The 24,898-nt window shown below is 49.4% G+C and overlaps 9 pseudogenes; all 9 read left to right on the top strand.

Moving 5' to 3' along the window:
- Positions 1–642: 642 nt before the first annotated feature.
- On the top strand, positions 643–761 carry LOC143949551 (5S ribosomal RNA; annotated as a pseudogene).
- A 580-nt stretch (positions 762–1,341) lies between these two features.
- LOC143949727 (5S ribosomal RNA) lies at positions 1,342–1,460 on the top strand (annotated as a pseudogene).
- Positions 1,461–4,857: 3,397 nt separating this feature from the next.
- LOC143947609 (5S ribosomal RNA) lies at positions 4,858–4,976 on the top strand (annotated as a pseudogene).
- Positions 4,977–5,079: 103 nt separating this feature from the next.
- Positions 5,080–5,198, top strand: LOC143949520 (5S ribosomal RNA; annotated as a pseudogene).
- Positions 5,199–13,840: 8,642 nt separating this feature from the next.
- Positions 13,841–13,959, top strand: LOC143947430 (5S ribosomal RNA; annotated as a pseudogene).
- A 322-nt stretch (positions 13,960–14,281) lies between these two features.
- Positions 14,282–14,400, top strand: LOC143949192 (5S ribosomal RNA; annotated as a pseudogene).
- Positions 14,401–14,720: 320 nt separating this feature from the next.
- Positions 14,721–14,839, top strand: LOC143946965 (5S ribosomal RNA; annotated as a pseudogene).
- A 322-nt stretch (positions 14,840–15,161) lies between these two features.
- On the top strand, positions 15,162–15,280 carry LOC143948414 (5S ribosomal RNA; annotated as a pseudogene).
- A 2,964-nt stretch (positions 15,281–18,244) lies between these two features.
- LOC143948334 (5S ribosomal RNA) lies at positions 18,245–18,363 on the top strand (annotated as a pseudogene).
- Positions 18,364–24,898: the final 6,535 nt, after the last annotated feature.

Below are 24,898 nucleotides of genomic sequence, written 5' to 3'. Positions count from 1 at the left end.
TGTGCAGGAGGCACATAACACCCACTGTAACAGTGCTAGGTTCCCAAGCAGTAAAGACACTGTCCCTGCCTATCGTCCTCTTTCCCTGACCACCGCAACACACTATACAAGGCCGCCGTGCTGGCGGCCTTATATAGTGTGGGGTGTGTACTAAACCCCCCTGAGCTATAATTGGCCACAGGAATCCTGCCTGTGGTGAATTGTGGCTCTCCTCACACAGGATGTCACATCTGTTCTTATTATATAGAACCTATTATGCTCCTCGTAAACTTTTTCAGTTTGGCCGAACGGCCGGACGCAAGTTGCCCCCGGTGCGGGAACATGGGGGGAGACATGATGCACATGTTTTGGAGATGCCCGAAGTTGATCCGCTACTGGACAGAGGTGACAGGAACCATTGATCGGGTGGTTGGAACCTCCACCAGGATGGGGGCGAAGTATTGTCTCCTGGGATTAGTTGAAGGAGTTGGAAACTCGGGAAGTAGCCAGATGGCAGTTCTGAGATGCCTATTTCAGGCAAGGAAACTGATTGCCCAACCCTGCTTAGCCTCCAATGTTGGCAATGACTTGTTTTTTTTCGCTTGTTTCCCAAGATGACCATGTTGGCGTTTGTCAAGATGGTTGAGAGTGCCCGAAGAGATCGCCTATGGCCCCATCACCTTGAAAGTGCCTGATCTTGTCTGATCTCGGAGGCTAAGCATTGTCGGGCCTGATTAGTAACTGGATGGGAGACCAACTGGGAATACCAGGTGCCGTAGGATTCTTTTTATGTTGTTGGCGTTGACATGGTTTTTTTTTTCCGCTTGTTTCCCAAGGTGATCATCTTGGCATTTGTCAAGAGGGCTGAGAGAGCCCAAAGAAATCTCCTACGGCCACATCCCCCTGAAAGCGCCCGATCTCATCTGATCTCAGAGGCTAAGCAGGGTCCGGCCTGGATAGTACTTTGACCTGTTTTTCTTTCGCTTGTTTCCCAAGGTGACCATTTTAGCATCAGTCAAGAGTTTTGAGTATGTCCCAAAGCGTTCGCCTGAGGTCACATCACCCTGAAAGCGCCCGATCTCAGAGGCTAAGCAGGGTCTGGGTCAGATGGGAGACCGGCAGGGTCTATGTTGTTGGCGTTGACCTTTTTTTTTCACTTGTTTCCCAAGATAACCATCTTGGTATTTGTCAAGAGGGTTGAGAGTGTCTAAATAGAACACCTATGGCCACATCACCCTGAAAGCGCACAATCTCATCTGATCTCGGAGGCCTAGCAGTGTACGGCCTGGTTAATTCCTGTATGGGAGACCATCTGTGAATACCAGGTGCCCAACAAGAGGGTTGAGAGTGCCCAAAGAGATCATCTACGGCCCCATCACCCTGAAAGCGCCCAATCTCATCTGATCTCAGAGGCTAAACAGTGTCGGGCCTGGTTAGTACCTGGATGGGAGACTGCCTGGAAATACCAGGTGCCATAGGCTTCTTTTTTTGTTGTTGGCTTTGAACTGTTTTTTTCGCTTGTTTCTCAAGGCGACCATCTTGGCGTTTGTCAAGAGGGTTGGGCGTGTCTTGAAGAGAACGCTTACGGCCACATCACCCTAAAAGCACCCGATCTTGTCTGATTTCAGAGGCTTAGCAGCATCAGGCCTGGTTAGTACCTGGACGGGAGACTGCCTGGGAAGACCAGGTGACATAGAAGGATCTGGCCTGGTTAGTGTCTTGATTGGGAGATCGCCTGGGAATTCCGGATGCCGTAGGATTCTTTTTATGTTCTTGGCTTTGACCTGTTTTTTTTCCCTTGTTTCCCAAGGTGACCATCTTGGCATTTGTCAAGAGGGTTGAGAGTGCACAAAGAAATTGCCTACGGGCACAACACCCTGAAAGCGCCCAATCTCGTTTGGTCTCAGAGGCTAAGCAGGGTTGGGCCTGGTTTGTACCTGGATGAGAGACCTCCTGGGTTTTCCAGATGCCGCAGGCTTCTTTTTATGTTGTTGGCGTTGACTTGTTTTTTTTGTTTGTTTCCCAAAGTGGCCATCTTGGCGTTTGTCAAGAGGGTTGAGCGTGCATTTGATCTCAGAGGCTAAGCAGGGTTGGGACATGGTTAGTACCTGGATGGGAGACCGCCTGGGATTTCTCGATGCCATAGGCTTTAGTTTTAAGTTGTTGGCATTGACTTATTTTCTTTATTTTTATTATTATTTTATTAAGTAGAACAACATAAATATAACAGTCAACCATACAGCATGACCCAGGGTCACAATTACATGCTAACAAAAAATAGGCAGCCAAATATTTCTGGGTTCTCAGAGGGGAGTCCTACAGTTTCATGCAGAAAATAGAGAAACCCCACCTCCGACATGTAGTACAGTATAACTAGTGCAGCTCCGTTCGGACAAATGTAATCATGGAGAACAACTGGGACCACAGCGAGCCAGCTTATCATGACCTACGTGAACTAGAGTAAAATATGAGCCGGTCATGTCCAGAACCCAGGGGTTCTTCTGGGTCCCGAAGGCTAGTAAGGAGACAAGGCATAGTCAAAAGGGAGGACGGGGGAAGAAGAGAGTGCAAAGACGGAGAGAGAGGAGGTGGGGGGATGGCGACGGGGAAAAAAAGAAAAATAAAGACAAAAAGGGAGGGGGGAATGCCACCCAGGGCAGACATGGCCTACGTAGGTAAACGTTAGATGTTCAGTCGTTTTCTGGGACGGAGGCACTGCTCACCTCCCGAATGTAGTCTCGAGTACCAGTGAAATACCTCCAGGGCCTCCATGTAACACTAAATGCCTCTTCAGTGTTGTGAAGGGTGGCGGTCAATTCTTCCATCCGGAGAATATGATTGACTTTGGAATACCACAGCACCTTGGATGGGGGCTGAGGCTGCCTCCACAGTGCGGGAATGCAGGCCCGGGCAGCATTCAGGAGTTGCATTGTGAGGGTTTTTTTGTATTTTCGAACAGGCTGTTCGGTCAAGTGTAGAAGGCACGCTACTGGGAACCCAAAAGTTCCTCAAGGTCGGGCATGCCCAGAAAAGGTGTCCCATGGTCCCCATATCTGAATTTCACCTCCAACAAACATCCGGGATCGATCTATCCATTTTATTCAGAAGGTATGGGACTCTATACCAGCGTGAGACTATCTTGTATCTTGATATTGGTTTGCGATGGAAGCTTTATGTACTAAGGTCATGATCTTCCCTATCTGTTGTGGGGTAAATGTGATGCCTAAGTCCCTCTCCCATTTGTGGATAAATGGTGGGGGTCGACTCCTCCTCCTGACTACTCAATAGGTTGTACAGGAGGGAGAGGGTGTGTCGCACAGGTTCCCTTTTGTGACAGATGGATTCATAGGGTGTCAGGTCTCTAGGAGTGTAGGGGGCCCTTTGTATGGCCAGAAGAAAGTGACAAAGTTTATAAGCACTAAACAAGTCAAGCGGAGGGTCAGAAAGCTTGGCGACAGTTTGCGTGGTCGGGAGCCCTCCCGTGGGCCACACCTCTCCCAGATGCTGTTTCCCCACCACTGTCAACTGTCGCAGTTTCTTGTTGGTAAATCCCGGTGGGAAGTCTGGATTACCTATAACCGGAGTCATTGGTGATGGCAGGGGAGCAATGTGTGTGCAGCGGAACAACCTCCGCACAACAGCCAACCTAGCTCCCACTACGGGGTGACCTCTGAGGTCTTTTCGTAGGGAGGACAGGAGCCACGGGGAGGTCAATAGGGGAATGGATCCATCCTCAATCTCCATCTCCACCCACTGCTTGTGTGGGCCATTACAATGCCAATCAACGACTCTCTCTAGCAGAGTCACTCTGTAGTATTGTCTGAGATCTGGGAGACCCAGACCCCCCTTGTCCTTTGGTCTGGCAAGCAATTGCAAACGGGCTTTGGGCAGTTTGCGCGCCCAAATAAAGTCCCGGAGCAGCACCTGCAGTTGTCTGAAAAAAATTGGGGGTAACCGGATCGGTAATGTCTGGAACATGTATAAGATCCGAGGGAGGGCCATCATTTTGAATGCATTACAGCGCCCGAACCAGGTCAGTGTTAAAGCATGCCAGTTTCCCAAATCAGATTTCAGTCTATCCAGGAGAGGGACAAAATTAAGCAGGTACAATTGCGCTAAATCCGCTGCGATGTTAACGTATAGATTTTTCAGCCCAGTAGAATGGAAAAGAGGTGCGGAGCCTCTTGGCCTCACCATCCGGGACCGATATATTCAATACAGCCGACTTGGCGTAATTGTTTTTATAGTTTGATAGGCTGCCGTGTCGCTGTAGAGATGCAAGTATTTTGGGAAGCAAAATGTGTGGATTGGAGACGGAAAAAATTAGATCGTCAGCGTACGCCGCAATTTTGTGGTGTGCCGAGGGTTTGGATATGCCAGTAATATTCGGGTCATTCCAAACGTGACACATAAGTGGTTCCAGTGTCAGAATTAAAATTAGGGGAGACAGAGACCACCCCTGCCTCGTCCCATTAGTGATGGGGAAAGAGTCCGAGCACCACTCGGTCACCCGTACCGCTGCCGATGGCGTGGAGTAAAGCGACATTACCCAGCTCATCATGTTGGGGCCAAGACCTATATGTTCCAGGGTGGCCTGCATAAAGTGCCAAGGTGACCATCTTGGCGTTTGTCAAGAGGGTTGAAAGTGCCTGAAGAGATTGCCTACGGGCACATCACCCTGAAAGCACCCGATCTCGTTTGATGTTGGAGGCTAATAGAGTCGGGCCTTGTTAGTACCTGGATGGGAGACCGCCTGGGAATACCAGGTGTCGTAGACTTCTTTTTATGTTGTTGGCGTTGACCTGTTTTTTTTTCGCTTATTTCCCAAAGTGACCATCTTGGTGTTTGTCAAGAGGGTTGAGAGTGCCTGAAGAGATTGCCTATGGCCACATCACTCTGAAAGCACCCAATCTCATCTGATCTTGGAGGCTAAGAAGAGTCGGGCCTGGTTAGTACCTGGATGGGAGACCACCTGGGATTACCAGTTATTGTAGGCTTCTTTTTATGTTGTTGGCGTTGATTCGTTTTCTTTTTTTTGCTTGTTTCCCAAGGTGACCATCTTGGCATTTGTCAAGAGGGTTGAGAGTGCCCAAAGAGATCGTTTACAGCAGCATCACCCTGAAAGAGCCCAATCTCGTCTGATCTCGGATGCTAAACAGTGTCGGGCCTGGTTAGTACCTGGATGGGAGACCGCCTGGGAATACCAGGTGCCATAGGCTTCTGTTTTTTTTGTTTTTTTATTTAGTAGTATGCGACATACAATGCAAAGGCAACTTCACAGAATGTGTGATACAAATAGTTACAAACAAATGATCATATTGCATGGATATCAGAGCCAATGGTAAGACGTCTGAGGAGAATAGCACGTGTACAGCTTTGCGGTCATATCAAGATGAGATTAAAGCTCCATCTCGTTGGGATCCTCTACCACTTAAAATATTATTGATACTAGCCCTGCTACCCTCGAAGAGTTTAGATATCCATAGATAGGGGAAGAGTATTGTGTAGTAGTCAAATGGGGTCGGAACATACCATTTTCTTTTCCCTTTTTTGAGTTAAGAAGGGAAATAGTAGAACTGAAAGGAGGGAGAAGGGGAAAGAGAAGATTGGGGAAGGAAATGGCAGAAAAGGAAAAGAAGGGGTAAGGGGGTGTCGTGGGTAGAGTGGATAGGGTGGGGTCCCCTCCCAGGGAGCAAGAGACGCCCTCGGCTCACCAGCTCATCAGCTGTCCAACGTTTGGAACAGCGATCTCCAACGATCACCATGAGCTTACTATTTCTCGCGGAGGTATTCTTCCGAAAAGCGAAACTGGGTCCAGTAGAACCATCTGTTCCCATGCTCCTCCGTTTTATCCCTCATTGTGGCAGTCAGGTCTTCCATTCGTTCAATATCATTTACCCTTGTGAACCACTGGGTCACCATTGGAGCAGATTGCTCTTTCCACTGACTTGGGATGCAGGCCCTAGCTGCATTGAGGAGATGTTTAAGTAAGGACTTATGATAACGCTTTCTCGACATAGGAGTTAGATTGAGAAGAACTGCTGCGGGATCATTGGCTAAGGAAATGTCTGTGAACTTGTGGATGAGTCTCAGGACAGGCTGCCAGAATGTTTGTAATTTAGGGCTTTCCCAGAAAATGTGGAGAATGGTGCCACATTTGGTCCACAGCGACAGCAGCGGTCAGATTGACCGGGGAATATTTTGGCCAACACCACCGGTGTACGATACCAGCGTGTGATCAGCTTATATGAGATCTCCTGACATTTACTGCAGAGTGACGACTTATGGGCGAAAAAGAGTATTCTGTCCTTCTGTGGTTTGGAGAATGTAGTTTGTAAGTCCCTTTTCCATTTAGCTAGGAAGGGTGGATCCGTGGAGGATTGTGTGTCTGTCAGGATTTGGTAGGACCTAGAGAGGGAACCACGAACTGGGCCATCATCCAGGCAAAGTTCCTCGAAGGGGTGGAATTGTCTAGAGAAGAACGAATGGTTAGGTAGTGATCCGAGGAAATGGATTAGCTGTCTAGCTCTCCAGCTATCCAATGCAACAGGTACTTGCTCTAGCAGTATGGTCCCCATGGGAATCAAGCCCGTGGGTCCAAGAAATAGGGCTGCTCTCAGAAGCCCTTTCGGGGCTTGCCTGGTAAAGGCCTGGTCAGACAGGCCCGGAGGGAATCTAGGATGTCCAATAATTGGGGTCATAGGAGAAGGGAAGTTAGTCAGGTGGGAAAGGTGAAAAAAACTATCCATCTCGGCGAGCGAGGGGCCAATTAACGGGTGAGTAGTCACACAGGGCTCCAATGGCCTCCCCGCCCAAGGCAGACCAGCCAGTGGAACCCGCGCCATCTCCTGCTCTAGCTTGACCCATAGCTTCAGTTCCCCATGCCGGTGTCTTATCACATATGGTCCCCCATCGGATAGTGTCCGCTGTGTACTGCGCATTCCGAAAATTGCCGAGCATTAACGGCGCCTGCGCACTGAGTCCAGGTTCTATCCCCACTATCCAAGTGGACATAGAGTAAGAATATAAAAGAGCTGAGCGCAGCGAGGCAAAGCCCGAAGCGTGGCGAGCGAAGCTCGCCTGCAAGGGGCCCTCTAATATTCACAACCCTATGTCCGCTTGGATGGTGGGGCTACCACCTCCACTCACCGCGCAGGCGCCGTTCAGCTTTGGAGATTTTCCGAAGCTTCGTCTGCTCCGTACTGTGCATGCGCAGTACGGCGCGGACACTATATCATGGCCGGACAGTATATGGCAGAACACCGGCACCAGTCAACCACCGGTGTCATGTGCGTCGCTGTGTAATATAGAGCAGGGTCCGGGAAGCCAATACCTCCCCGCAATTTCGGTCGCAATAGCATTGCCCTACCAATACGCATATGTTTTCCGCGCCAGAGGAACTTGATAAAGATTGAGCGAACCGCATGAAAGAAAGTCTGGGGTATTTTGATAGGTAAGGCTTGTAGTAGATACAGAAGTCGTGGCATCGTGTTCATCTTCAACACATTACAGCGTCCGAACCATGACAGAGCTAGTGGGTCCCATCTTTTAAGGTCCGCTGTAAGCCCATAGGCTTCTTTTTATGTTGTTGGCTTTGACCTGTTTTTTTTGCTTGTTTCTCAAGGCGACCATCTTGGCGTTTGTCAAGAGGGTTGGGCGTGTCTTGAAGAGAACGCTTACGGCCACATCAACCTGAAAGCACCCGATGTCGTCTGATTTCAGAGGCTAAGCAGCGTCAGGCCTGGTTAGTACCTGGATGGGAGACTCCCTGGGAAGACCAGGTGCCATAGAAGGATCTGGTCTGGTTAGTGACTTTTTTTTTTAAAATTCTTTATTTACGGATTGCAGGTAATACAGAGACAAACTGTAAAAGACATAGATCCCTCAGTTTTCCAGGTTAACAAAAATACATAGTTAATACTTTGTGGGGGACCGGGGGAAACCTAACAACTTATGTCAGCAGCAGCCCCAGCCGTGGCTAGGCCACCACATTATCCCACTCTAATGATCTGGCACCCCAGTGTCTACTTATAAACCAGGGCAGTCCCCGGGGCGATCCCCCTCAAGGCCCAAACTGAGGGGCCTCTAACATCGGTCACCTTCATTCTACTGGTCAAAGAGCTCAGCCGGGACCACCCCGAGGGCCACCAACCCCTGGCTGGGAAATCGAGGGAACAAAACGAAAAGATCCTTGCAATCACCATGTATTTTAATTATACTTGGGAGTTAGGGGGTAAGGAAAGAGGGGGGAGCAAATGGGCAGGAGAAGGGTATGGGGGTAGAAAGAATGAAAGTTATAGGGGGCTAACAGTGCTACGAGGCAGACGGGGGAGAGAGTGAACCAGGGTGGTATACGAGAAGGGAGAGAAAGAAAGAGGACTCCGATGGGTTCCCACGACCGGACCCTTCCCTCTATACACGTGCCAGAGCCTACAGATAGGATCTGTATGCGTCGGAAAACCTGAACAGGCTCCAAGACAACCAACGAGCAGTGTGCTCTTCCTCCCTGTCGCCTAACGCTGATGTGAGCTGTTCCATACGGTAGATGTCGCAAACTCTTGCAAACCAGTGAGACACCAGTGGAGCGGCCTGCTGTTTCCACATGCTAGGTATACATGCCCTGGCCCCACTCAGAAGATGTTTTAAGAGAGATTTATGGTACTTCTTGCTCGAGAGTGGGGTCAGATTGAGGAAGATCGCAGCTGCGTTGTTCTGGAGATCAATAGCCGTGAGGTCAAAAATGATATTGAGAACCTGTCTCCAGAAATGGGCCAGTTGAGGGCATTCCCAGAAGATATGTAGTAACGTGCCGGCTTGTTCACCGCATCTCCAGCACAAAGGGCTGTGACCGGGAAACATAGCCGCCAGGACAGTGGGGGTCCTGTACCATCGGGTCAAAATTTTATAAGCTATTTCCTGGTATTTACTACATAGGGATGACTTGTGCGCAAAAAGAAGCACGCGGTTCTTCTGGTCTGGCGAGAGCCGGACATGCAGGTCTCGCTCCCATTTTTCCACGAACACCAGGTTACCCTGGGAGAGTTGGTCCAGTAGGATGCGATATGACAGGGAAAGAGACCCTCGGGTCGGTTCCTCTCCTGAGCATACCTCCTCAAACGATGTTAGGGGTCTGCGGAATTCGCCACTGTTTGGCAAAGATTTCAAGAAGTGGGAGAGTTGGGCAAGCTTCCACTGTCCCAGGGCCGTGGTTGCTAACGCCTCGTACATAGTGGAGACCGCTGTCCATGTCCTAGGGCCAAGAAAAGAAGAGGCCCGCACAAGGTCCCGGTCAGGGTTGAGGCGGAAAGACTTTTCCGTCATGCCGGGTTCAAAGCGTGGGTGTCCAATAATAGGAGTCATGGGCGAAGGGAAACTGGGCACGCCCGTCAGGGTAAAATATCTGTCTAGCTCTTGTAACGTTGGCTCAATGAGTGGGTGTGCCCACGTCGCTCCCGACCAGCCCGGTCCACTCCAGGGCAAACCCTCAAGTGGAAATGGTACGGATTCACGCTCCAGACGAACCCACAGCTTATCCTTCAGGTGTCTGCACCAGTCAACTGCTCTGTTCATGTGCACCGCCGTATATTACCATGCCGGATCTGGGAGGCCAATCCCTCCCTTGTCTTTTGGTCTGAGCAGTAATGTTCGGCTGAGTCTTGGAGGCCTGCCCTGCCATACGTATCGAATAAAGATGGAGCGCATGGCTTTAAAAAATGATTGGGGGATTTTTATCGGTAAGGCTTATAATAGATACAAGAGTCTGGGCATTACATTCATTTTGAGCACATTGCATCTCCCAAACCAAGAGGTCGCCAACTTTGACCACCTCTCTAGATCTACGGCAAAATTTTTTAGAAGCGGCTGGAAATTCAATTGGAAAATCAGATGTGGGTCCGGGGGAACCAGCGACGGGAGGTTTGCCGAAGCTAGGTACTCGTCAATGGCCGCTGTGCCGGCCTGGAGGGTGTCTCCTGAGTCCCGGGGGTGCAAGTTATAAAGGGCTTCATAGAAAGATCGGAAACACTCCGCTATCTCCCGTGAATCATGAAGCTTGGCACCCGAAGGGGAGGTTATGGTTGGAATGAAGGACGCGTTGCGTTGGGCACGCAGGGAGTTCGCTAGGGACCTACTACACTTGACTCCATATTCATAATACGTCCTGCGGACCCACATGAGTCTGGTTCTAGCCTGAAAGAGAGAGAAATCTCTGATTTGTTCTCTAAGATCTCTCACCTCCACCTCCAGCGCAGCAGTCGGCTGGGATTTGTGTCGTTGTTCACACGCATGCAACTTGGCAATAAGTTTGGAGAGAGCCTCAGTTTTGGCCACTTTGAGTCTATGACCATGTTTAATAAGAATGCCCCTAATGTAGCATTTATGAGCCGCCCATAACATGAGGGGGTTGGAAACAGAATCACGGTTATGATCAAAGTAACTTTCTAATTCCCTAAGCAGGTCTGCGTGGGTCTCAGGGTCCTTCAGGAGAGACTCGTTCAGTCTCCACCAGGACTGACCACGCGACTCCTGTTGTAGCTTCAGCATCAAAGAAATCGGGGCATGGTCAGACAGGGCTATGTGGCCTGAGCGTCTGAGCGTCTGTGACCGCCGGGATAGCATTGTGGGCGACTAAAAACATATCTATACGTGAGTAAGAACCACGAGCGGTGGAAAAGAACGTATAGTCCCTATCCTGTGGGTGAAGCGTACGCCACACATCGATCAGTCGGTGGGAGTGTAGCAGGTCTCTTATGTGTGAACGCGTTCTCGCAGAAATCGCAAAGGTGCCCGATGATGAGTCTCTGCGGGGGTCCAAGGTGAGGTTAAAGTCCCCCCCAATGATCAAAGTACCCTCCGAGAATGCAGCCAGGGCATCCAAGGATGCTTCTAAGGCCGGCAGCTGGTCCACATTCGGCATGTATAGGTTGGCAAGAGTAAAAGTTTGCGAGTGGAGAGTTCCCTTAATGAAGAGATATCTCCCTTCACTATCGGCTTGGACAGCTAACAGGCGCCACGGCAAGTTTTTAGCAAGAAGAACACACACTCCTCTCGATTTGGAAGTAGGGGACGTGCTGTGGTGGGCCAGGGGGAAGTGCTTACTATAAAGCCGTGGTATTTGGTCTGTCCTGAAATGGGTCTCCTGGAGGAAAACTATTTGGGGCTTCATCCGCCACAATTCTGTTAGGCAGCTGGACCTTTTTTCAGGTACATTCAGCCCTTTCACATTACAGGAAACCAGCTTCAGGGCCATGACGGCAGTGGTACCCGGCCGGCGGTCCCCACCAGAGTCAGTAGTAGATATAGAGTTCAAGCACAGAGGAAGAGGAGGAGAAAAAGGAAAAGCAGTAACGAAGCGGAGAAGGTCCGGAGTTAGTAGGGAGGAGGAGGGTAGGAGGGGTGGGGATAGATCGGGGAATTGCTAAAGCTCCTATCGGAGAGAACCTGCCGGTTAGGGCAGAGGTGCCTAGTGGGGGAAGAGGTAAGGCACTGCAGAGGGAGGAACTCGTCGGTGCAGTACCCCTCCAGCATCCCATGGTCCATGCAGTCGCAATCGGGCGTGCACGGAGCTTCTTTGGCATCTTAACTACGACATCAAACGCATTATAGAACATCACTGCAGCAGGTATCGGCCAGTTAACAACAGTAGAACAGTGCATAATTAGACCAACATATTAAACTTTTCAACACAGAGTATAGATAACTTTATACCACCCAGGCACCCACCCCTCCCCCCCCCCCCAGAAAAAAAAAAAAAGGAAAAAAAGGGGGGGGGAGGAGGAGAGGGGGAGGGAGCAGGAACGCCGCCCAGGGGCACCCGGGGGCACCACCAGGCAGTCCAAAAACACAAAGAGCGCCGAGACTAGGGCACCTGTAGATAAACAGTAACGAGAATGGTGAACAGTACCGCCAATAACTCAGGGCTTCGTCCAGGAAGCGCAGTGTCCAACTCTGTTCTTCCAATGTCCTTCCTCTCCCCTAGCTGGGGCGCTGGGAACAATGGCCCGTGGCATGGTAAACAACACAAAGCTGGATACTCCAGCCGTCTATGTTGGTAGAGAAAAAGAAAACAAAAAAAAAAGGGTATAACACAGGAATAACGGAAAATTACTGTACTCTCTCAGGGTTCACGATCTTGAGGGGCCTGCGATCTCTGATGTTGGGATCGACGGTGGCGTCTCACTCTCTGTTGCCTGGTTGAGGGGTTGTTCGTCGGGGCCACTGCTCCCTGGGGGACAACAGGAGCCAACCAGTCGGGGACCTGAACCGAGGGCAGGCCCAAAGCCTCCAGAAAGGACGGGACCTCCGAAGGGTGTCGTAGCGCAAGGGGCCTCCCATTTTTGCGCACTATAAGGTGAAACGGATGGCCCCACTTGTATGGAATCCTCCGTTCAGTTAGGTGTTCCAGAAGGGGTCGCAGACAGCGTCTCATCTGGAGGGTCTTGCGGGATACATCTGGCAGAAGGGTGACTTGGGCCCCGTCAAAATCAATGCTGCCTTTGCGCCACGCCGCTTGCAGGACATCCTCCCTAACTGAGTAATTGTGGAGACAGCATAAAACGTCACGTGGCCGGTTCTCTGTGGGGCTCCTGGGGCCCAGGGTCCTGTGGACTCTATCAATGGCTATTACTGTGTCAGCAGCGCGGTCCAGACAGGCGTTAAATATAGCTGTAACTGTGGCTTTGAGGTCTGCCTGGCCAGCGGCTTCGGGCAAGTCTCTGATCCTGATGTTGCGTCTGCGGTTGCGATTCTCAAGGTCATCCACTAGGAGTTGCAACTGTGTGACTCTTTCAGCAAGGGTATCATGTGCGGCTTGCAGGCCAGAAACATCAGTGGTCAGGGAGGTCACATCCGATGCCAGGGTGGTCACCCGCTCGTTCGTAGCCGACACGTCACGTTTGACCCCTGCGATTTCATGTCGCAAGGTCGTTTCAATCCTGGCTGTCATACAGCTAAAGTCTGCTTTAGTGGGAAGGTTTTGGAGTAAAGTTAGGATGGCCTTGTCCCCCAATAATGCCGGTGCTGGTGGCAGCGGTGGGTCCCCCTGTGTGTCTGAGGTAAGAGCAGCCTGGCCATTCGGTCCTGGGATGAGGCTTCCACTGCGGGAGGGTCTCTGGGATAGTTGGGAGTTGTGAGGGAACCAGGGTGGCAGGCCGCTATGGTCCGGGCTGTCAAGCGAGGCCATGGACAGTGAGCGGGGGAGACACGGGGACAAGTCACTAGGCGGGGAGAACGGGGGCATGTCGTGTCCCTGCATAGCAGTCTGCTCACCTTCCCTCTGTACCGCGTGTCCTGGAGCGCCGGAGGCCGCGGGCGCCATCTTGGCTGGATCTGGCGTGGAGGCCGGAGGCTGCAGCGGGACCAAGTACCTGTCCATGGCAGCAGCGGCGGACCCCGCTCGGCTGGCTGTGTTCCGCCGAAGCGCGGGGATGTCGGCGATGCCGAAATATGCGACCAGACTGTGGTAAAGGGGTGTGGAGGGGTCACGGACCGGGAGCTCCGGAAAAGAGCGTCCTCACTCCTTCATGCCTAGGTCACGCCCACCCTGGTTAGTGTCTTGATTGGGAGATCGCCTGGGAATACTGGATGCCGTAGGCTTCTTTTTATGTTGTTGGCTTTGACCTGTTTTTTTTAGCTTGATTCCCAAGGTGACCATCTTGGCCTTTGTCAAGAGGCTTCAGAGTGCCCAAAGAGAGTGCCTACGGCCAAATCACCTATATAGTATCTTATATATAATAACTAAAAATATTATTTATTATTATAGATATAGATATATAGTATAGTGATTTGGCCGTAGGCACTCTCTTTGGGCACTCTGAAGCCTCTTGACAAAGGCCAAGATGGGTTGAGAGTGCCTGAAGAGATTGCCCATGGCCACATCACTCTGAAAGCACCCAATCTCGTCTGATCTTGGAGGCTAAGAAGAGTCGGGCCTGGTTAGTACCTGGATGGGAGACCACCTGGGAATACCAGTTATTGTAGGCTTCTTTTTATGTTGTTGGCGTTGATTCGTTTTTTTTTTTTTTGCTTGTTTCCCAAGGTGACCATCTTGGCATTTGACAAGAGGGTTGAGAGTGCCCAAAGAGATCACTTACAGCAGCATCACCCTGAAAGAGCCCTATCTCTTCTCTTCTCTGAGGCTAAGAAGGGTTGGGCCTAGTGGGTACCTGGATGGGAGATGGCGTTGGAATACCAGGTGCCGTATTCTTCTTTTTATGTTGTTGAAATTGACCTGTTTTTTTTCGCTTGTGTCTCAAGGTGACTATCTTGGCATTTGTCAAGAGGGTTGAGAATGCCCAAAGAGATTGCTTATGGGCACATAACCCTGAAAGCACCCGATCTCCTCTGATCTCAGAAGGTAAACAGGGTTGGGCCTTGCTAGTACCTGGATTGGAGACCACCTGGGAATACTAGGTGCTGTAGGCTTCCTTTTATGTTGTTGGCCTTGACCTGTTTTTTTTTCCACTTGTTTCCCAAGGCGACCATCTTGGCTTTTGTCAAGAGGGTTGAAAGTGCCTGAAGAGATTTCCTACGGGCACATCACCCTGAAAGCACCCGATCTCGTTTGATGTTGGAGCCTAAGAAGAGTCGGGCCTTGTTAGTACCTGGATGGGAAACCGCCTGGGAATACCAGGTGTCGTAGACTTCTTTTTATGTTGTTGACGTTGACCTGTTTTTTTTTCGCTTGTTTCCCAAAGTGACCATCTTGGTGTTTGTCAAGAGGGTTGAGAGTGCCTGAAGAGTTTGCCTATGGCCACATCACTCTGAAAGCACCCAATCTCGTCTGATCTTGGAGGCTAAGAAGAGTCGGGCCTGGTTAGTACCTGGATGGGAGACCACCAGGGAATACCAGTTATTGTAGGCTTCTTTTTATGTTGTTTGCGTTGATTCGTTTTTTTTTTTTTTGCTTGTTTCCCAAGGTGACCATCTTGGCATTTGTCAAGAGGGTTGAGAGTGCCCAAAGAGATCGCTTACAGCAGCATCACCCTGAAAGAGCCCTATCTCTTCTCTTCTCTGAGGCTAAGAAGGGTTGGGCCTAGTTAGTACCTGGATGGGAGATGGCGTTGGAATACCAGGTGCCGTATTCTTCTTTTTATGTTGTTGACATTGACCTGTTTTTTATCGCTTGTATCTCAAGGTGACTATCTTGGCATTTGTCAAGAGGGTTGAGAATGCCCAAAGAGATTGCCTATGGGCACATAACCCTGAAAGCACCCGATCTCCTCTGATCTCAGAAGCTAAACAGGGTTGGGCCTTGCTAGTACCTGGATTGGAGACCACCTGGGAATACTAGGTGCTGTAGGCTTCTTTTTATGTTGTTGGCCTTGACCTGTTTTTTTTTTCACTTGTTTCCCAAGGTGACCATCTTGGCGTATGTCAAGAGGGTTGAGAGTGCCCGAAGAGATTACCTATGGCCCCATCACCCTGAAAGCACCCAATCTCGTCTGATCTCGGATGCTAAACAGTACGCTAAACAGTACCTGGATGGGAGACTGCCTGGGAATACCAGGTGCCATAGGCTTCTTTTTTATTTTTATTTTATTTAGTAGAATGCAACATACAATGCAAAGGCAACTTCACAGAATGTGTGATACAAATAGTTACAAACAAACGATCATATTGCATGGATATCAGAGCCAATGGTAAGAAGTCAGAGGAGAATAGCATGTGTACAGCTTTGCGGTCATATCAAGATGAGATTAAAGCTCCATCTCGTTGGGATCCTCTACCACTTAAAATATTATTGATACTAGCCCTGCTATCCTCGAAGAGTTTAGATATCCATAGATAGGGGAAGAGTATTGTGTAGTAGTCAAATGGGGTCGGAACATACCATTTTCTTTTCCCTTTTTTGAGTTAAGAAGGGAAATAGTAGAACTGAAAGGAGGGAGAAGGGGAAAGAGAAGATTGGGGAAGGAAATGGCAGAAAAGGAAAAGAAGGGGTAAGGGGGTGTCGTGGGTAGAGTGGATAGGATGGGGTCCCCTCCCAGGGAGCAAGAGACACCCTCGGCTCACCAGCTCATCAGCTGTCCAACGTTTGGAACAGCGATCTCCAACGATCACCATGAGCTTACTATGTCTCGCGGAGGTATTCTTCCGAAAAGCGAAACTGGGTCCAGTAGAACCATCTGTTCCCATGCTCCTCCGTTTTATCCCTCATTGTGGCAGTCAGGTCTTCCATTCGTTCAATATCATTTACCCTTGCGAACCACTGGGTCACCATTGGAGCAGATTGCTCTTTCCACTGACTTGGGATACAGGCCCTAGCTGCATTGAGGAGATGTTTAAGTAAGGACTTATGATAACGCTTTCTCGACATAGGAGTTAGATTGAGAAGAACTGCTGTGGGATCATTGGCTAAGGAAATGTCTGTGAACTTGTGGATGAGTCTCAGGACAGGCTGCCAGAATGTTTGTAATTTAGGGCATTCCCAGAAAATGTGGAGAATGGTGCCAGCCTGTTGCCCGCAGCGACAGCAGCGGTCAGATTGACCGGGGAATATTTTGGCCAACACCACCGGTGTACGATACCAGCGTGTGATCAGCTTATATGAGATCTCCTGATATTTACTGCAGAGTGACGACTTATGGGCGAAAAAGAGTATTCTGTCCTTCTGTGGTTTGGAGAATGTAGTTTGTAAGTCCCTTTTCCATTTAGCTAGGAAGGGTGGATCCGTGGAGGATTGTGCGTCTGTCAGGATTTGGTAGGACCTAGAGAGGAAACCACGAACTGGGCCATCATCCAGGCAAAGTTCCTCGAAGGGGTGGAATTGTCTAGAGAAGAACGAATGGTTAGGTAGTGATCAGAGGAAATGGATTAGCTGTCTAGCTCTCCAGCTATCCAATGCAACAGGTACTTGCTCTAGCAGTATGGTCCCCATGGGAATCAAGCCCGTGGGTCCAAGAAATAGGGCTGCTCTCAGAAGCCCTTTCGGGGCTTGCCTGGTAAAGGCCTGGTCAGACAGGCCCGGAGGGAATCTAGGATGTCCAATAATTGGGGTCATAGGAGAAGGGAAGTTAGTCAGGTGGGAAAGGTGAAAAAAACTATCCATCTCGGCGAGCGAGGGGCCAATTAATGGGTGAGTAGTCACACAGGGCTCCAATGGCCTCCCCGCCCAAGGCAGACCAGTCAGTGGAACCCGCACCATCTCCTGCTCTAGCTTGACCCATAGCTTCAGTTCCCCATGCCGGTGTCCTATCACATATGGTCCCCCATCGGATAGTGTCCGCTGTGTGCTGCGCATGCGCAGTACACAGCAACACAGATTCCGAAAATTGCCGAGCATGAACGGCGCCTGCGCACTGAGTCCAGTTTCTATCCCCACTATCCAAGTGGACATAGAGTAAGAATATAAAAGAGCCGAGCGCAGCGAGGCCGAGCCCGAAGCGTGGCGAGCTAAGCTCGCCTGCGAGGGGCCCTCTAATATTCACAACCCTATGTCCGCTTGGATGGTGGGGCTACCACCTCCACTCACCGTGCAGGCGCCGTTCGGCTTCGGAGATTTTCCGAAGCTTCGTCTGCTCCGTACTGCGCATGCGCAGTACGGCGCAGACACTTTATCATGGCCGGACAGTATATGGAAGAACACCAGCACCAGTCAACCACCGGTGTCATGTGCGTCGCTGTGTAATATAGAGCAGGGTCCGGGAAGCCAATACCTCCCTGCAATTTCGGTCGCAACAGCATTGCCCTACCAATACGCATATGTTTTCCGCGCCAGAGGAACTTGATAAAGGTTGAGCGAACCGCATGAAAGAAAGTCTGGGGTATTTTGATAGGTAAGGCTTGTAGTAGATACAGAAGTCGTGGCATTGCGTTCATATTACAGCGTCCGAACCATGACAGAGCTAGTGGGTCCCATCTCTTAGGGTCCGCTGTAAGCCCATAGGCTTCTTTTTATGTTGTTGGCTTTGACCTGTTTTTTTTGCTTGTTTCTCAAGGCGACCATCTTGGCGTTTGTCAAGAGGGTTGGGTGTGTCTTGAAGAGAATGCTTACGGCCACATCAACCTGAAAGCACCCGATCTCGTCTGATTTCAGAGGCTAAGCAGCGTCAGGCCTGGTTTGTACCTGGATGGGAGACTGCCTGGGAAGACCAGGTGCCATAGAAGGATCTGGTCTGGTTAGTGTCTTGATTGGGAGATCGCCTGGGAATACTGGATGCCGTAGGCTTCTTTTTATGTTGTTGGCTTTGACCTGTTTTTTTTAGCTTGTTTCCCAAGGTGACCATCTTGGCCTTTGTCAAGAGGCTTCAGAGTGCCTAAAGAGAGTGCCTACGGCCAAATCACCCTGAAAGAGCCCAATCTCATCTGATCTCGGAGGCTAAGCAGCAATGGGCCTGGTTAGTACCTGGATGGGAGACAGCTTGGGAATTCCAGGTGCCGTAGGCTTCTCATTATGTTGTCGGCGTTGACCTGTTTTATTTTCCCTTGTTTCCCAAGGTGACCATCTTGGCATGTGTCAAGAGGGTTGAGAGTGCACAAAGAAATTGCCTACGAGCACAACACCCTGAAAGCGCCTAATCTCGTTTGGTCTCAGAAGCTAAGCAGGGTTGGGCCTGGTTTGTACCTGGATGGGAGACCGCCTGGGTTTTCCAGATGCCGCAGGCTTATTTTTATGTTGTTGGTGTTGACCTGTTTTTTTCGCTTGTTTAACAAAGTGATCATCTTGGCATTTGTCAAGAGGGTTGAGAGTGCCTAAAGAGATCGCTTACAGCCGCATCACCCTGAAAGCACCCTATCTCTTCTGATCTCAGAGGCTAAGAAGGGTTGGGCCTAGTTAGTACTTGAATGGGAGACGGCACTAGGCAGGGCCAGATTAAGAACATTGTGGGCCTGGTGCTGAGGATTTTGATGGGGCCTTTTATAAACAATAAATAAATAAAAATGCAAACTATTTTTTGTTATAACAAATTAAATGAAAGAGAGAGAGGGGATGAAAGAGGTGTGAGGGGTAAGGGAGGGAGGATGAGAGAGAAAGGGGGGGATGGGAGAAAGAGGGAATGACATCAACGCAGCCTGGCCAAGGCAAATGACGGAAGGCACAGAACCCAGAACGAAGACCGGGTGAAGATGGAAGTGCCCGGGCCCCGCCGGACTGATCACAGCACAGCACTGGAGGTCTGACAGGTAAGTGTACCCTAATGTGCTAATATGCTGGGCACACTTGTACATTATGGCATAACCTCCCCAAGGGCCTCTAAAAAGTAGTAATGTTAGAAAAGTTTACTACCGCTTTACTATCACCGGAGCCTCTCATGTGGCCCTACTGACCCTGTGGCCCTTGGGCAGTGCCTAAGTACATGGTTGTCAACATTTCAAATATATTTTAGGGTTGCTTTTTTTACAAGTGCTATATTTAGAGTAGCTGACATCCCCCGTGTTCCTCTATACATCACAATAGTCATTACAAAATAAAATAAGTACTAATAATGGGGCAGAACAAATATGAGGACTGTGAGATTTCCTTTAGTTGAACTGACAAAAGTGCCCATTCTAGAGCTGGTAACATTGAGGAACATATAATTTTAACATATAATTTTAAAGAACAGTTTTTTGTGGGTAAGAGGCATAAGGGAGGAGTGTGGATGGTATAAAAGTGGGAAGTATGTGCAGGTGAGGGAGAGGAATGTGGAAGTTCTAACAGTGGGCACTATGTACATGAGAGGAGTGCAGAGGGTATGGCAGAAGGCACTATGTACAGGAGAGGAGTGTGAAGGGTAAGACAGTGGGCAGTATGCACAGCAGAGGAGTGTAGAGGGTATGAAATTGGGCACTATGTATAAGAGAAGAGTGTGGAGGGTATGACAGTGGGCACTATGTACAGGAGAGTAGGACAGTAAGCAGTAATTACAGGAGAGGAGTGTGGAGGGAGGATATGACGGTGGGCACTATGTATAGGAGAGGAGTATGGAGGGTATGAAAGTTAGTAGTATGTACAGGAGTGGAGGGTATGATAGTGGGCACTATGTATAGGAGAGAAGTGTTGGAGGTATGGCAGTGGGCACTATGTATAGGAGAGAAGTGTTGGAGGTATGACAGTGGGCACTATGTATAGGAGAGGAGTGTGGAGGGTATGACAGTGAGTAGTATGTACAGGAGAGGAGTATGGAGGGTATAGCGGTGGGCACTATGTATAGGAGAGAAGTATGGAGGGTATGGCGGTGGGCACTATGTATAGGAGAGGAGTATGGAGGGTATGTCGGTGGGCACTGTATAGGAGAGGAGTGTGAAGGGTACGACAGTGGACACTATGTACAGGAGAGAAGTGTATGACAGCGGGCACTATGTATATGAGAGGAGTATGGAGGGTATGATAGTGAGTAGTATGTACAGGAGAGGAGTGTGGAGGGTATGACAGTGGGCACTATGTATAGGAGAGAAGTGTTGGAGGTATGGCAGTGGGCACTATGTATAGGAGAGAGGTGTTGGAGGTATGACAGTGGGCACTATGTATAGGAGAGGAGTGTGAAGGGTATGACAGTGAGTAGTATGTACAGGAGAGGAGTATGGAGGGTATAGCGGTGGGTACTATGTATAAGAGAGGAGTATGGAGGGTATGGCGGTGGGCACTATGTATAGGAGAGGAGTATGGAGGGTATGTCGGTGGGCACTGTATAGGAGAGGAGTGTGAAGGGTACGACAGTGGACACTATGTACAGGAGAGAAGTGTATGACAGTGGGCACTATGTACAGGTGAGGAGAGTGTAGGATATGACAGCGGGCGTTATGTATAAGAGAGAAGTGTGGAGGGTATGACAGTGAGCAGTATGTACAGGAGAGAAGTGTGGAGAGTATGACAGTGGACACTATGTATAGGAGAGAAGTGTGGAGAGTATGACAGTGGGCACTATGTATAGGAGAGAAGTGTGGAGAGTATGACAGTGGGCACTATGTATAGGAGAGAAGTGTGGAGAGTATGACAGTGGGCACTATGTATAGGAGAGAAGTGTGGAGAGTATGACAGTGGGCACTATGTATAGGAGAGAAGTGTGGAGAGTATGACAGTGGGCACTATGTATAGGAGAGAAGTGTGGAGGGTATGACAGTGGGCACTATGTATAGGAGAGAAGTGTGGAGAGTATGACAGTGGGCACTATGTATAGGAGAGGAGGATGAAGTAATCTGGGAAGGAAAAATGTAAAGGTTTGTGGAAGGATGTTTAGGGGCTGTGTAGTGGTTAAGCGGGCCAGACATGGATTGAAATTACACCAATTAGGCAGAGACCAGCCATAGTCGATCTATGTATGGGCTAGCTGGTTTTACACAAGTCAACCTATTAACCGACTTGAGTGCAACCAGCCTGTCAGGTTTTCCCCAAAATAATCAGTGCTGCCACCTATAGTTAGCAACACTAATCATTGTATTCACTGGCAGAACACAATAACACTGCGGGAGTGATTGAATAACACTGCGGGAGTGATTGCCCCATTCACAGGGCAGCAGGTGAGAGGGTGTGTGGGGACAGGCTGGGAGAGATACTAGTCAGTCCCTGGGTAGGCACCGGTTAGTATCAGAGCCAGATACACACAGGTTACATACGCCAAGATCATTAGAGCGAGAGCAATAATTCTAGCACTAGACCTCCTCTGTAACTCTAAACATGTAAACTGTAAAAAAATGTAAAGCATCGCTTAGTACACAACAAAAAATCGTCCTAACTTTAGTGTTTTTTTTTATGAATGAAACAGTTTCTTTCCAACATAAAAAGTTGCAAATACCACCATTTTATTCCATAGGGTCTCTGCTAAAACAATATATAATGTTTGAGGGTTCTGAGTAATTTTCTAGCATAAAAAAATGATGATTTTTACATGTAGGAGAGAAGTCTCAGAATGGGCCTGGTTGCCAAGGGGTTAATTATCATAAGTAATATACAAATAATTATTATGAGCTCTGTGAGTTCATCCTCTCAGTCTGCTGCAGAGTGTTCCAGCTTGTATTTATACTGCCGCTCTGTATGTAGCTTCTGACAGGCTGCGCAAGGAACCCTGTATCTCCGGAACCATAGATGATAGCAGCCCCATATTTTAACCAGTGCTGGGGTGGGTCTTTAGCTACATACCCACCAAATATGGGGTCTCTGTGACTCCTGGTCGCCGAGCTAAAATCCTCTAGGTCGATCTTTTTTTTTTTTTTTTTGATTTTTTTTTTTTTGGGCAAATGGGCCTATCTTGAGAAAGGGGCCTGGAGCTGCAGCTCCAATAGCCCCTATGTTAATCCGGCCCTGGCACTAGGTGCCGTAGTCTTCTTTTTATGTTGTTGGCGTTGACCTGTTTTTTTTCGCTTGTTTCCCAGGGTGACTATCTTGGCATTTTTCAAGAGGGATGAGAGTGCTCAAAGAGATTGCCTATGGGCACATCACCCTGAAAGCGCCCAATCTCCGCTGATCTCAGAGGCTAGAAAGGGTCGCGCCTTGTTAATACCTGGATGGGAGACCGTCTGGAAATACTAGGTGCGGTAGGCTTCTTTTTATGTTGTTGGCGTTGACTTGTTTTTTTTTGTTTGTTTCCCAAGGTGACCATCTTGGCATTTGTCAAGAGGGTTGAGCGTGCCTGAAAAAATCTACTATGGCTGCATCATCCTGAAAGAGCCAAATCTCATTTGATCTCAGAGGCTAAGCAGGGTTGGGACCTGGTTAGTACCTGGATGGGAGAACGCCTGGGATTTCTCGATGCCATAGGCTTTTTTTAAGTTGTTGGCATTGACTTATTTTTATTTTTTTTGTTTTATTCTTTTATTAAGTATAAGTAGAACAACATAAATATAACAGTCAACCATACAGCATGACCCAGGGTCACAATTACATGGTAACAAAAAATAGGCAGCCAAATAACTCTGGGTTCTCAGAGGGGAGTCCTAGAGTTTCATGCAGAAATGAGAGAAACCCCACCTCGGACATGTAGTACAGTATAACTAATGCAGCCCTGTTCGGACAAATGTAATCATGGAGAGCAACTGGGACCACAGCGAGCCAGCTTATCATGACCTATGTGAACCAGAGTAAAATATGAGCCGGTCGTGTCCAGAACCCTGGGGCTCTTCTGGGTCCCAAAGGCTAGTAAGGAGACAAGGCATAGTCAAAAGGGAGGACGGGGGAAGAAGAGAGTGCAAAGACGGAGAGAGAGGAGGGGGGGGGATGGCGGCGGGGAAAAATAGAAAAATAAAGACGAAAAGGGAGGGGGGGGGATGCCACCGAGGGCAGACATGGCCTACGTAGGTAAACGTTAGATGTTCAGTCTTTTTCTGGGACAGGGGCGCTGCTCACCTCCCGAATGTAGTCTCAAGTACCAGAAAAATACCTCCAGGGCCTCCATGTAACACTAAATGCCTCTTCAGTGTTGTGAAGGGTGGCGGTCAATTCTTCCATCCGGAGAATATGATTGACTTTGGAATACCACAGCACTTTGGATGGGGGGCTGAGGCTGCCTCCACAGTGTGGGAATGCAGGCCCGGGCGGCGTTCAGGAGTTGCATCGGGAGGGTTTTTTTGTATTTTCGAACAGGCTGTTCGGTCAAGTGTAGAAGGCACGCTGCTGGGTTGTCTGCGATATCTACATTTCTGAGAGTTTTTATCGTCTCGGTCACCTCCACCCAAAAGTTCCTCAAGGCCAGGCATGCCCAGAAAATGTGTCCCATGGTCCCCGTATCTGAATTGCACCTCCAACAAACATCCGGGATCGATCTATTCATTTTATTCAGAAGGTATGGGACTCTATACCAGCGTGAGACTATCTTGTATCCTGATTCTTGATATTGGTTTGCGATGGAAGCTTTATGTACTAATGTCAGGATCTTGCCTATCTGTTGTGGGGTAAATGTGATGCCAATGTCCCTCCCCCATTTGTGGATAAATGGTGGGGGTCGACTCCTCCTCCTGACTACTTAATAGGTTGTACAGGAGGGAGAGGGTGTGTCGCACAGGTTCCTTTTTGTGACAGATGGATTCATAGGGTGTCAGGTCTCTAGGAGTGTAGGGGGCCCTTTGTATGGCCAGAAGAAAGTGATGAAGTTGATAAGCACTAAACAAGTCAAGCGGAGGGTCAGAAAGCTTGGCGACAGTTTGCGTGGTCGGGAGCCCTCCCGAGGGCCACACCTCTCCCAGACGCTGTTTCCCCACCACTGTCAACTGTCGCAGTTTCTTGTTGGTAAATCCCGGTGGGAAGTCTGGATTACCTATAACCGGAGTCATTGGTGACGGCAGGGGAGCAATGTGTGTGCAGCGGAACAACCTCCGCACAACAGCCAACGTAGCTCCCACTACGGGGTGATCTCTGAGGTCTTTTGGTAGGGAGGACAGGAGCCACGGGGAGGTCAATAGGGGAATGGATCCATCCTCAATCTCCATCTCCACCCACTGCTTGTGTGGGCCATTACAATGCCAATCAACGACTCTCGCTAGCAGAGTCACTCTGTAGTATTGTCTCAGATCTGGGAGACCCAGACCCCCCTTGTCCTTTGGTCTGGCAAGCAATTGCAAACGGGCTCTGGGCGGTTTGCGCGCCCAAATAAAGTCCCGGAGCAGCACCTGCAGTTGTCTGAAAAAAATTGGGGGTAACCGGATCGGTAATGTCTGGAACAAGTATAAAATCCGCGGGAGGGCCGTCATTTTGAATGCATTACAGCGCCTGAACCAGGTCAGTTTTAAAGCATGCCAGTTTCCCAAATCAGATTTCAGTCTATTCAGGAGAGGGACAAAATTAAGCGGGTACAATTGCGCCAAATCCGCTGCGATGTCAACGCCCAGGTAACGTATAGATTTTTCAGCTCAGTAGAATGGAAAAGCGGAGCGTAGCCTCTTGGCCTCACCATCCGGGACCGATATATTCAATACAGCCAAAGGTGCAATTGATTTTATAGTTTGATAGGCTGCCGTATCGCCGGAGAGCCGCGAGTATATTGGGAAGCGAAATGTGTGGATTGGAGAC

This window comes from Lithobates pipiens, unplaced genomic scaffold, assembly GCF_037356315.1.
Source record: "Lithobates pipiens isolate NorthernLeopardFrog02 unplaced genomic scaffold, aLitPip1_a1.2 Scaffold_30, whole genome shotgun sequence".
Lineage (NCBI taxonomy): Eukaryota > Metazoa > Chordata > Amphibia > Anura > Ranidae > Lithobates > Lithobates pipiens.
Note: the sequence above shows the minus strand (reverse complement) of the source record. Positions and strands in the feature narration are given on the sequence as shown.